Raw genomic sequence first — 15,126 nt, 5'->3', positions numbered from 1 at the left:
TCACAGCATCCACAGACCTGTTGGGAGGGACTGTGCTGCTTTCCCTTTCCAAACCCAGGAGCAGACCTAAAACAGCAGTGATTTCATCACTAGTGTGAGGGAGGGAGCGGGAAGTTTAAACTCTAGAAATGTCTGTATCTTTCTGCTCCACTCCAGCTCCTCTGGCTATCAAAATACATCCAACCAAATATACAGACAGTTAAATACATTTCCTTGCCCCATATTTCCAAATATTTACAGTTTTGCTCCCAAGTTATTCACCGCACCTTAACTTTACTTTTTATCCAAGTGCTCCTTTCATTCTTACACCTATGTTGTCTTATTCACCTGTTGTGTCCCCCACATTCTTCTACTCTGCCTTTGCCTTCCCCTTCAACCCTCTCCCAAGGTCCCCATGCTCCCAGTTTACTCAGGAGATCTTGTCTTTTTCTACTACCCATGTAGATTAGATCTATGTAAGTCTATCTTAAGGTCCTCATTATTGTCTAGGTTCTCCGGGATTGTGATTTGTGGGCTGGTTTTCTTTACTTTATGTTTAAAAGCCACTTATGAGTGAGTACATGTGATAATTGTCTTTCTGTGCCTGGGTTACCTCACTCAAAATGATATTTTCTACCTCTATCCACTTGCCTGCAAAATCCAAGATTTTTATTTATTTATTTATTTATTTATTTATTTATTTATTTATTTATTTTAGTGTAGTACTCCATTGTGTAAATGTACCACAGTTTCCTTATCCATTCTTTGGCTGAAAGGCATTTAGGTTGTTTCCAGGTTCTGGCTATGACAAACAAGTTGCTATGAATATAGTTGAGCACATGTCCTTGTGGAACAATTGAGCATCCTTTGGGTATATACTTCAAAAGTGGTATTTCTGGGTGTTGAGAAAGGTTGTTTCCTAATTTTCTAAGAAATCACCACACTGAAATCGAAAGGGGCTATACCAGTTTGCATTCCCACCAGCAATGCAGGAGTGTTCCCTTTACCCCACAACCTCTCTAGCATAAGTTATCATCAATTTTTTTTTATCTTGGCCTTTCTCACAGGTGTAAGATGGAATCTCAGAGTTGTTTTAATTTGCATTTCTCTGATGACTAAAGATGCTGAACATTTCCTTAAGTGTCTTCCTGACATTTTAGATTTCTCTGTTGAGGGTTCTCTGTTTAGGTCTTTACTCCATTTTTTATTGGATTATTTGTTCTTTTGACAACCAATTTTTTTGAGTTCTTTGCTTATTTTGGAGATCATACCTCTGTTTGATGTGGGGTTAGTGAAGATCTTTTTCTATTCTGTAGGCTGGTGTTTTGTCTTGCTGACCACGTCCTTTGCTTTACAGAAGCTTTTCAGTTTCAGGAGGTCCCATTTATCAGTTGTTTCTCTCAGTGTCTATGCTACTGGGTGTCCTATAATCTAACATTACTATTTCACTAGTGTAATTATGTTTGCACAGTTTTATTTCTCCTACGTTACCTACTAAGTCATATTTTCCAGAGACACTCAGCTTCTCCTTGAAATGAAACTTAACCTCATGTGAAATAGCATGGATGCTTCAAAGAACTATCATAGTATGATACAAGAAAACCAGGGAGGCTTCATTTCAAATGAACTCATGAAACATTTGAAACCACCTGGAGCTCCTTTATGACTTTTGTTTTAATATTTTCAAGTGAAAACACTGTTAAGCATGACAGTGATCTCAAGCTCTAGAGTAACTTCACATATAAGTTTTGTATCTAGACTTTGCATTAAAAATATTTAATTACTATCTTCATGAAAAATCTTCCATAAAATATTCCATAGTGTACCTATTATTGTTATTATTATAAACCACAGTTTAATTGGTGAAACATGAATATGGCTGACTTGCTCTGGAAGTGATCCATCTTCCAGGGAAGATACCACTAAAGACAGCTGACTCTCCCTCCCCTCATATCTATGAATTATAATTGCTCCCCATCTAATTTGGGGGACTAACTCTCCTCTATGCTGAGTGTTGAATTGACTTGACATTTGCAGGCAGTCATATGTTTTGAAGTTCGTGAGTGCTGTTTGTCCAGTAATGCCCAGAAAACACTGTTTGATTCTAATGGTATAAAAATTCCCAGTCATAGGTTTGGGTCAGATTTACATTATCAGATATGATATCCTTTTGTTAAGTGGGTTAGAATTCATTCAGAAAGCAGCTGTTTATTCTGGTAATGTTCAAGTTCAAATTTTACCCATGAGCATATCTTGTCAGATGAGAAATAATTGTTCCCACAGAGTTCATAGCTGGTTTTTCTACCCCAGCACCCTACATTGAACTTTCTGATACTAGGAGTATTACTCACAAAGGAAACGTGTTCTCAGTCAGTAAATCTGTACTATTAAGTGTATATTTTAATGGAATTGCAAAGGAAAATGACACTACTAAGACTTATTGTGACTCAAAAAATACTGTCTACAAATTATTTTTTAAGCATGTGCAGTTACATTATTTTTCATGCAATATATATGTTGCCCTTATTACTTGGCATTGAACTCTAAATTTGAATGTATTGACAAGTGACAAACATTAAATTTCATTTGATATTTTCCTAAAGTTTGAATATATATACTATTGCTTATAAAATTTGGTCAGCTTCTAGGCCAATGGTCAAGTGCATGATATGATTTTATGGGTGTAATTAATCTTAGCAAAACTGACTGCAGATGGTGAAAATAAGTTTAAAGTTGTGTTAGAACTATTTTGTGTTTAAACCATAAATGAGTGTACATTGATACACACTAACTACATGTAATAATATACTAATTAATTGTTTAAGTCAGTTCTGGCGCACACAGATGATATAAAAGTCTTCAGTGATACTTTCAAACAAAGTTGCACATACTGAATGAATGAGTACAATTTATTCATCAAAGACTAGAAACGTTGCATAATTTAAAAAGAAATATAGCTACTTATTGTCTTATATTTGTGTTTGGGTGCCTGTGTGTATAATGCTATGCACACACCACCATGAACACAATGACTCTTTAGTTTAAAATCATTCTTCATATTTATTTTGTATATGAGCAAACTAAAGCCAAGAACAGAATGATTCAACAACTAAAAGAGAGTTAGTTATTGATGTAAATATTACATGTGATTTCCTAAGAAAATGAATTTGAACAGAATGCACTTACAAAAGTCTGACATAAATTATTGCAGAAGGAAATTAGCATTTTCCCATTAAGTTATTTGATTAATTATTTTAATTAATATCAAATTATCATACTCCACATACATCATCAGTGAATGAGAGTCTGATGTTACATATATATTATAGATTTGTATAATGATGAAAAAATCATGCTAAAGAACTCTGAACTCTTCCTTCTTACATTATTAATTATCTGGAAATTCAGGATGAGGAAATAATTATGCTAGGCCAAAAGCAGGACTAAAAAATTGGGAAAATTCTCTGCAGACATCTTTTTACAAGATCACAGCTAAAATCCTTATAACTAAAACAGGCAAAACACATTGAAGAAAACCAATTTGAAGACAAATCATCACAATAAACTTCAGTTTTAACGCAATTCCTCTCCAAAGAGTCACTGGCCAATTCATTATAGGAATTTGTGAAAAATGCCATCCAGAATCAGCTACCCATGTATTACTATGATCACAATGAGTAGATGATCTGCCTTCACAATACTTTATGACAATAAAAGGAAGCTTTTCATATATCATAGACATTTCGTAGATTAAAGCAATCATAGCTATTGAGCCCTTCAAATCATTATTCAAATTCTTTTCCAAAAATATTAATATTTCACACAGCCAAGGGCAATGAAAGATAGGAATATTTTATTTTAAGGAAAGAACACAATGCATACATATTTATTTTGCCTAGATAGATAAATGTAAATTGTGAATGCCATTCATTTTTTTTATAGCTGTTTAGAATAACTTTAGTAACTTTACATTTTCCTGGGTAATTCTGTTGACACTATTGCAAACTTAAAATGCACAGAAATCACAATTAATTATTTAAGTGAAACTAAGTTTGTATAAGCACACAGGTTGTTCTTGTGTTTCTAACTACAAATTGTCTGTGACTTTAATATAAAATACAAGATAAACCTTTCATATTTTTCATCTGAAATGACCAGATGTTCTGTCAAACGTTTGACTCCTTTTAGGAATATGAAATGTGCTTTTCTTCACTCTGAAATGTCAGTGTGATATTAGGCCCATCTGATATTAACTGTGGAATATTTCTTAAATTTAACTCATGACGTTTCAACCACTATTGAGAGTGTGCATTACTTCTTCAAATGCTACTGAAATATAAAATTATCTCTCCATAGACGTATCTATGTACATAGTTTTCTGTATTTTAAAACTTTCTCCTTTGATTTCTTACTATACAAGGTAAATTTGTTCATATGTATATTAATATGTGTGCATTTTCATTGTAGGGAACCACCTTGTCTACACTTTTCTTCAAGGTAGAGACAATAAGGTCACTATTTCTTCATGAGACTTCATTATAGAGATTTTTCTTCTTCTTCATTAGTAAGGCCTAATACAAATATCTGCTATATTTTGCAATTTAATTTGTTCTTCCTGATATTGGAGATCTTTGACTCTCTTATTCAACATTTCAGTTCACTCGGAACAAATGTATTCTTTAAGAAAGTCAATTTGACTTTATGTGGAGCACTAAATGAATGAAGTACTAAATAATTTCCCACGAGGTATTTTGAGGAGTTTTAGAAAAACACCTTCCTATTGAATGCCTGTAGATGACAAGATAGTATTTCTATATGATATTGTTTAGGTAAAATCAAATAATTTTCAATTTTTTTCTTTTAAAATGTGTAAATTTTTCCAATGGTGTAAGATGGGATATGAGCAAGTTTTTTTAGCTGTCTGCACTTATCTAAAATTTCTCCCTCAAGTTCAATAAACAATAAACTGTATTTGGTTCTAAAGTAGGCCAGAAAATTACTCACATTGTCACATAGTCCTCCTATTAGTCAGGACTGTGGTTTACAGATAAAAATTGGCATTATCATAAGGACACATGTACAGCTACATATGTACTCCAAGGTCTCTAGTCTGCACCTCATAGTTTACCAGTTACTCTTTTGGGTGACAAGATAGAACACAATTAGAAACATAGGCATCTTGTGGTAGAATAAAACAAAACATTAAATAAATTATATCTCGATTTATAAGTAAGTAAAATCTCACAAAGGGTTAACCTCAACATAATTTCCACATCTGATCTGTCATAGTGGTCCTGTAGGCACATTTACACCACCTACTTAGAAGCAACATGAGACCATTATGGTTGGCATCAAGCCTTAAGATTACCTGAGTATTTCATGATTTTGAGGCTGGAAAAATGTCAGTGCTGAACAAGCAAGACAGGCAGAATGGCTATGAGTGATATCGGTAGTTTTTCTAAATAAATGTACACTTTCTATTACATACACATGTTAAAACTTAAACCACATAAGGGAAAAACAAAAAAACATAATTCAGCAAGATGGATGTCAAGAAAGAATGTACACACTTGTCTTCCCAAGACATTAAAAAAATGTAGCTTGCATTGGGTTATACTCTAGGGCACAATTAATTGACTATCTGATTCACTTTGTGCCATAGAAGAAATAATTTACCATTAACTCCCTGGAGTTCCGAAGGAGTTAATTTTCATCACATGGATGAACACTTTATTCCTAGAGAGAATCTCTTTCTGCTTGAGCATAGAAAGAAGCTCAATTCAAGGAAATATTAAACCATTTGGAAAAAATATCGGACTGAATTAAACACTCTCTGTGTTCACCCATGTGATAAAATGAGCTAATTGTGTTCTTTTAGTCTGTTTGCCAAAAGCACAAAAAAGAATATGTACTACTAATTTAATTGCATAGCTAAAAAATAATACTTGTTAAGTACCTACTGTTTACAAAGAACTACCCATGGAATGGACACTGTCATATAAAATTAGACAATGTTTCATGCAGAGACACTCAGGTATCTGATCATTAAGCTTTGACATCTTTACTCTGTTTGAAAAATTAAAATAGACAAAACCTTCAATGGAATAATTTCATTACATATCTGGTAGACAGGGCACACAATAAATATCAAATAATTTTTTTGTCATCTACCTATTGAAAGCTTTAATCATTAAAGCTTTAAAGGCATTTTGATACTTTAGCTTGCTGGTTTGCTTTATTACAGTAGACTCTTCTGAAAACTCAATACCACACAATCCTTAAATGTACTTTATAATTCCAATTTGCATCTAAAATATAATACACTTTTCAATATCACATAATATAATATACTTGCCATTTAGCATTTAAATGATGAAAATGTTGTACAATATTTGACCTCAACTTCTTGTGTCTCTGTAAACATTGTGTATGCTCATAGGTGTGTGGATCTCTGTCTGTTTTCTGTTCATGTATGTACATATGAAGGTCAGAAGACAACACTAGGTAGCATTCCTCAGGTAGCATACACACACACACACACACACACACACACACACACACACACACACACACATTGGCTCAAGAGTTTCCCAAGTCACCTAAGCTGAACTGACCATGGATTCTCAAAGACCTTTTTCTTTCTGCCCCAATATTGAAATTGCAAGCACTCTGATTCTGTGTGAGTGTGTCAGGGCAGGATGAGTGTTTTGTTTTCCAACTGAACCACTTCTAAAACAGTTGATTTCAACTTTTTAAGGAAGGAATATTGTAAAATTGTAACAAAGTTAGTATAACCAAATATGTACATACTAATATTATTTCCTTATTAGTGAATGCTTCTGAGAATTTATTGGAGAATATTCAAAAGTATTTTAAAGATAATACTACTGACTTCACTTAAAATTTTATAAAAGATAACCAAATACTATTTTCATATACATACATCCAAATACAATTTTTTTGGTCAAACTAGCTATCTAAGATACAAATAACAACATTTAAGAAATAATAGGTGGCAAAAATCAGTGTTAACGTACTTATTTGTTTGTCTTAGTTTAAGTCATCCTGACAAAGCTTGTTGTATAGCATTTCCCACTGGTGTGCGATTGGGAGGCACTGCATACCTTGCCATTGCTCTGGATGCCATTAGATATTCCTGTGGGCTGGCAGCAGACCCATTTGCATTCTACAGAGTAAAGCAAAGAATTTATGGAGATTGAAATGTGAGCTACATTGAAAGCATAATTCCAAGCAGATGATTTCAGTTAATTAAAACAAGTAGTACAGGTTCCATATAAATGGATGCTGGTAATTTCCAGGATATGTGACCACATCTACTGAACTATACATTTTATCACAATCTAATCAACTATGATAAAATTCTGTAATTACTCTTAAGGTTTTCCAGAACAATTTTTTTATCAAACTGATATTCTCCAGTCTTCTCTGAAACAGTGGAAGAGACACCACTCTGTTTATTTATATCCCCACCCCCTTTCTTCTCATTTCTACTTACCTTCTCAATATATCCTTTAACTGAGTAAGAATGGCGATGTCTCAACTGACTGGAAATATTTATTAAAATGTGTTTGGAGTGAGTGGAAGTTGAGAAGAAATGAGAGAATGGGCTCCTGTTTCATTTCTAGGCATGAAAAGAAAAACAGCATTAATTTTTAATCCTTCATGGATAATGAGAGTACCACCAATCTACTTTCTGTATTGTTATCATTTTCTGGTCTTCATAATTACTCTGCAGGTTAGCTGAAAGTTGAGATGCCACAGTGAATATTGTCTCACAGATTGTCTAATCTATTCTACAATGAATAAATTATTCCAGATTGAAACAGTTTCCTTCAACTTCTGATGTAAAAATTGTAGTGTGAATCCTAATTTGTCTTAATAACAAAAATCCAGAGACAGATATTAGGGGGTGAAAACTAAAAGATAAGAGAAGCAGAGCAGAGAGTCGCTAGGTCTTACTTCTACAAAATTCTCAAACTAAAGGGGGTATCCACACTCTACAAGTCCTCAGACTGAATGCCTTGGGATCCTGTTTCCTCCCACCGTATATTCCTCTTTTTTTCCAACCATATCCCTTGCTGTCTACATGTCCTAATGTTGGAATGAAAGGAGTGTGGCTCCCAAGTACTGGGATTAAAGGCGTGAGTCACTACCATCTGGCTTTGCTTTTTTTTGAGACTGGATCAATCGAGTGTAGCCCTGGGTAGTCTTGAACTTACAGAGATGCATCTGCCTCTGTCGCCCGATGACTGGAATCAAAGGTTTGTGCCACTACTGTTGACCTCTATGGCTAACTAGTAGGTCCCTCCGTGTTCTGATCCTTAGGCAAACTTTATTTGTTATAGCACATACAGAGAATCATGACAAGATATATTGTGAGAGTTATATATATATCTAAAAGAAACAACAATAGTACAAGTAAAATGTCACTGGTTGCATGGATTCTCACCTATCTGGCCCTTATAGAACAAAATCAAATGATATCACCATTGGTCATAATAAAATTATTGGTATCATTTAATATCCAGGATCTAACAAATATTTAATTCACAATATAGTCTGCAAGACCCCAGTGGTTGGTGAATGCATGCAGTAGCAATCAAGCCAATAGGAAACACTCGCATTAGGAGGACATAGGTTTCTTATTTTAGAATGTTTTCCTTTGAGAAGATGAGATGCTGTTTCTCGAAAAGCCCTAGTCTACACACAGCACAGCAGCCTAAAGGTGCTCGTCAGTCAGTCTTAAAACTCAATCCCACACATTGCTGGAGCATATGTGGTCATCTACGTATGTCTTTATTTTCCAAAATCAAGCAAGGTAGCACCTGTGTTAAAGTTGATAGAATACTATATTTATAATAGCCATTAGCAATACATTAAATTATATAATTACCCATTGTCAAGTTCAGCAATATAGTATAGCATATATAAAAATCTGTAAGATTCTGTAATCAATGTCATACAGCTTAGTATTCATAATAAATAGTACATTTTAAGCAATGCTAGAAAGCAAGATTATGGCTGTTTATATTCTTAGTATGAGCTTATTTAATTTTCCATAATGTAAAATTTAATATTAAGTAGTCATATTTGCATATTGCTTTTTCTTTTTATTCATCTTTCCTCATATTAGAAACTGAAAACAGAGCCTTGTACATACTAGGCTAGCAGTCTACTGCTAAACCATAAGCTCCACAATAACTTCATCTGTAAAAGTGCATAAACTGAATTGGAGAGGGTATCCTATATGGTTTCTATTGCTCAGATAAAATCCTGGACAAAAACAATATGGACAGTAAGGATTTATTTGCCCTTAAAAGTTATAATCTGTCATATATGGAGGTTAGTGTTGAAACTCAAGATTGGGACTTCAAGCAGAAGCAAATGGAGAAACAGTGTTCACTGGTTTGCCCACAATAGCTTGCTCAGCTACATTTACTATACATTCCAGCCCCCACTGCCTAGGACTGGGCCCACCAACAGGGAAACTGCCACCCCACATCAAATAGCAATTAAAAATGCCCCTCAGACATGTCCACCAACCAATGTGGTGGAGGTAAGTATTCTCTGGAGTTTTCTCCTCCCACAGAACGCTTCTTTTCTCCACAATGACACAACTTAAGTAACACAGTTGACCCCATGTCAACTTGACATTCATACACATCATTCTTAAACCATTACTTGTCTTTCTTATATGTCCCTAAGATTCATGTTAACATGATGATATAAAAACCAAGCCAAATTTAAGACTCTGGGAATATTGAAATTTTTCAACACTTTAAAAGTCAAGTTCTTTTTTAAAAAATACAGTCTCTTCCTCAAGACCCAGTAATAAGAAAAAAAAATACAATCTCTTAACTGTGTGTACCTATAAAGTCTGAAATAAATTATGGACTTTTCGTATTCCAAGAGGAAATAGCCAGGGTACAGTTACAATCAGATCAAAACAAAACCAAACTTTAACAGTGTAAACAGTTTAGTTTACAACATTCTGGACTCATTTATGAGATTCTGGGCTCAAAAGGATTTGATGAACTCCACTTCTACTGTTCTGTCTCCTATAGCACACATTGCTTACCTCAAGCAAGTCCCAGTCCTCAGCTGCCTCAGTCATTAGTGGTCATCTCAGGGTCCCTGCCTCTCCAATACCCTGGTGCCTCCACTGCAACTGAGGTTGCATCCTTATCAATGGCCTCCTGACTGCTCTTCGGGAACTCTGAATCAGGCAAATGCTTCCAGTTCTCAGCTTCTCTTGATGACTACTTCAAGCCTTTAAATCCAGTTCCATGTGAGGCAGTCTTCCACATTACCTGCCAATTTCTGCTGCCAGCTTACTGTGAAGTCCTGGCCAAATACTGGATCACATCTGACCTTTAAGAAACACTTCCAAGAAAACTTCTATTCATTTGTATTAGTCTTTTATTAATCACAGCTGATATTCCGGCTCTAGCTAGCCATCATCTATTGACCTGTGGAAGCAAAGACTCTGTGGAAGCAAAGCTTTAACTTCAATGTAATATAGTTATAATGCAACTATATTACATGAACAGTCCTGGTGGAGTCTTTAAGAAAGTCTGAAACCTCCCTCTGAAACTTCACTAGCCCTGCCTCCGTCATCTGTGTTTCTTTCAGCACCCTTATTGTCCAAGCACCTACAGAATATCTAATTAAACTCTGAACCCTAATAGAATTGCTAGCCAGAAGTTTCAAAAAGCCACCACCACCACCACAATAATAATAATAATAATAACTAAAATGGTGAGGTCTGTAAAAACACTATACATGGCAACCATTTTGGTCCCGGGTTCCCGGGTTGATATCTGTTTCTGAAAAACAAACAAACAAACAAACAAAAAATCCCACCAAAACCAAAAGCAACTCTGAGGGAGAAGTGTTCATTACATTTTTCATTTCCAGAAACTTGATTCATTACTGAAGATTGTCAACGCAGAAGCCTAAGACAGAAACCCCAAAGTAGAACCTGAAGAAAATATCTTAGAGGGAAGCTGATTACTGGCAGGGTTCATCTGGGTCACACAACTACTTTTGTTAATCAGCCCGGGCTCTCCTGTCCACAGTCAGCTGAGCCATCCTGTATCAATTAACAATGAATAAAATACCACACAGACATGCCCACTGTCTAATCTGATGGAGGCAATTATTTAATTGACATTTAGTCTTCCCAGTTGATTGTAGTTTGTGTCAGTTTGTCAAAATCTTAATAGTATGGAAGGGAAGGTTTCAAAACATGGAAAGTATATACCCATTCCATTTCTAGGGTCTCCACCCTAAGCCCTATTTACTCAAGGTCAACAATCCAACTCCATTCAAATGAGCAGTTATGTTATCCATGATCAGGAAATGGTTGTCTGTGAATTGCAATGTCCATTCTCCAATCTACAGTTCAAAACAATGACAGGATATCAAATATCACCTATCATTCTTTCACCTTTGTTCTCAAAACAAAATACTTCCATTGACTGTGTATCTCTGTCTATAGTGAATGTCAGACACTGAACTGGGAAATGCTGATGAAACAAGGTTAGTATTAGTTACTTGATTACTCTCAGTAACTTTGTTCTACAGGGAGGCAGATGTGGATCTGAGGTACACTACTCATGGACACGGTTCCAGTTGTGTTCAGGTGTGCATCTCTTAGTTTTGCTCCAGTCTATCTAATTTTCTAATTAATTAAAAATCAAGTACTATTCCTAGTGTTTCTATTTTAAGATTATAAGGTATGGGGTTTACAAATATTTAACGATTTGTAAATGTTATCTAGGATTTTATTAGTGAGGCTTAGAATTTTAATAAAATGAAATCAGGAATGTTGGCTTGATTTCTTTGTTGTAACATAATAAAATTTGTTACGTGACTTCCTTCAGTATTGGCAACTTAAAAGAGTAAGTAAGTTATTTAAGAAATGTATTTCAGTAAGTTAGTGATAAATGATAACTTTACATGAAAATCTGGCTCACGAATTTTGGCTCCGTGGAGAGGAGCTATATTTTTTTTTTACCGGGTTAATTCATTCCAGAGACAAAATTTTAAAACCCTATACCAAAGGACAAAACATATTCCTTAATCTATATTAAATTTTGATTATTAAATCAAATATACTAACTACTTTAAGACTACATTTGACACGCACGAAGTTTAACTATTTTTTGGCTAAATAGTTATAATGATATGAAATCTTATGAGATTTCTCACCAGGTTGCACTGATTAGTCAGTTACAGTTAAGATTTATAAATTTGTTAGTAAGTAGGCTAATCCCTTAATTTTATAACCCTGTAGAATTGTAGTGTACAAAATTTAAGTGAACTTTGAATTGTTCTTCCTCTGGGCATCTCTCCGAAAAGATAGGAGGAGCTCATGGAGAGAATCTTAGTCACAAAATTATGAAATAAATAAAACATAGCTCAGTTTAACCAAAAATGATTATATGGCTCACAGAAAGAGTGTGATCATTTAGAAAACTGAGCTTTAAAAATATCAACAGGTAGATAATTAACAACACTGGACATGTGATTCTAAGATCTCTAGTTTAAGAGTCTGAACTTATAATATTGTGATGTTATTTACTATACTGAAGCTCGTGGTCTGAAAACTCAACAAGGAGCACTTGAACGATTAATGGGACGAGAGTCTAAAGAGTATCTTCAGAAGTGAGTGGGACCATGAATCTTATTTGGTGGATAAAACTGAATAGAGTTTAACAACTAGTTTTTTTAAAATATGAAGTAATTGTGGAAAATGTTTTCTCCATTACACAGAAGAAAGAAAATTATATATGACAATAAAGAAGAAATGAAGGTGTAAGCCTGGGATTTTTATGGTGAAGTAAATAAGAGAGTAGAAACATGATGTGGAATTAAGATAAAGACAAAAGAATTGATTTTTAAGTGGAGATGAAGACATTATAGCATTTGAAGTGATTAAATACTTGTAAATTTATGGTTATAAAAGATAGCCAGGCATATTTGGTAGAACAGGCTTGGAAACATGGCATGAAAGAAAATGTTTTCTTAAATCACTCCGTGAATGAAGCTTTGGCTTAGTGTCTAAACAAGACAAAATATTACAGGAAAAAAAAAAACAGTTTGATAGGCCAGTTTCCCAAATCTTCAACTATCACTTGGAAATTAAAACATGAAGAAAACACATAACTAAGTAGACTATCTACCAGATTTTGTTTTAAGTTTTCGTGATTTTAATCACAAATAAAACATGCACATGATCCATCTATGTTTTTTGTACTACACAGCCTGTGCTGAAGTTGGTGACTCCGAGTGCCGGTGGTGTGTCTCCTTCTATGGTAGCTTTCAGGTTCTTAGAGAAAACATCCTCAGCACAGAAGGATTCATTTCACATCAGCAGCACCTCAAGCTTCTTGATGTGTGATGTGTAAACCAGGAATTTCCAGAAGCCGCTGGACAACATGTGATTGGTTTGCTTGCTGCCCCATAACTCATGCTGGTGTTAGATCTGGGTCTTAGATCTTCTCCACACCCTATTGGTGATACTTCTGGGTTCTGATAGTCACTTAATTTTGATTTATCGGTGTGACTGGTGCCAGATGAACTTCTTCATTTTTTGACCATCTTGAGGGCAGCCACAATGCCATGAAAAGAGTGTACACACTTGGGAGACAGAGTCAAGGATGAAGGAACTTGGCTATCATTATTTTAAAACTCACTTTGCACACACGCACACACACACACAGCACTGAAACATGAACGAACATGAATCTAGTCAATACAATTTATCCCCTTTATGCAAGTTCTTTCAAAGTAGATCATATACTTTAATGTTGGATAAAAAACTCTGAAACCACAAAGATAAATTAAGTGAAAACAGGCAATTTTAAGCTTTGAAAATAGCCACTGAAATTCCATGACATGCTTTTCAGAGTGACCCAAATCCAAAACACTGCCACTACATGGATCAGGATGAGAGCAATTGGAACTTTCATACATCTCTAATGGGAATGACAGACTAGTCCAGAAAATTTAGAAAATTTTTTCTCAATTTCTTGCAAAGTTAAATATAATTTTACCATGGCATCAAACAATAACACCCTTTTAGGATGTGTAAAAATGATTTGAAACAACAGATGCTTATAGTAAATTTATCCATATTTACCCAAACTTTGAAGTTGTCAAGGTGTTCTTTATTAAGTGAACGGATAAATAAACTAAACTATACCCCCCCAAAAGCCCTCAAAACATGAAAAAATAGAGGGACCCAAATGAGAAAGTAACTGAAAATTGATGCTGTGTTACTAACCTTATGACGTTCTAGAAATAGAAACACATGGACAGGTTTGTATTGCTGTTTACAGGGAAGGGTGCTACATGGTGAGGGACCCAGAAACTACACTTATGCTATGAGAGTAGAGCAATATCATGGATTTTCAAAGTAAAATCTTTGAGGATGCAGCCGAGAGTGGCCTGTAGTGTAAAATTCAAACTGAGTTGCAAATAGGTGTCTATAGAATTAGTTAATTGACACCATGGCGCCAGACCAGAGGGCTACTCTGTTAATCAGAGAGGAGATCGTGTCTTGGACAAGACGTATGCAAGTGACCGTTACATTTTCTTTGTACCAGCTTAGTAGTAATGATTTACTTTAAAAGTATAATTACAAATATATAAATTGAGAATATGTTTAGCCATGAAGATTAATTCAAGATCTCTAAGTGATCACACTACAGTTGAGAACTATTTTCATTATTATAGACAAGATAGTCTGGAGAAATACTTACTTTATTGAAAAAGTTTTAGTTACATTTGTGTGTGTGTGTGTGTGTGTGTGTGTGTGTGTGTGTGTGTGTGTGTAGAGTACATACAAACCATGGTGTGTGGAGGTCAGAGGACCATAGATCAGTTACTTCTTTCCGTCCATTATGTGAGTACAATGATGATACCTGGGTCATGAGGCTTGGCAGCAAGCACCTTTTCCTGAAGAAATGTCTTGTTTACTCCCCTGTAGGTATTTATTCAGTGACAAGGTCTCTGGGTGCTCAGTAGTTAAGGCACACACTGAGAACAGACACAGAGAACAAAAGACATGTGTACTAAGCTCCTTTAATATCTCTGGATATTAAACAAACTCTTTCTACT

Source organism: Myodes glareolus, chromosome 17, assembly GCF_982192425.1.
Source record: "Myodes glareolus chromosome 17, mMyoGla1.1, whole genome shotgun sequence".
NCBI lineage: Eukaryota > Metazoa > Chordata > Mammalia > Rodentia > Cricetidae > Myodes > Myodes glareolus.
The sequence above is the reverse complement of the archived record's forward strand: the minus strand, read 5'-3'. Positions refer to the sequence as shown.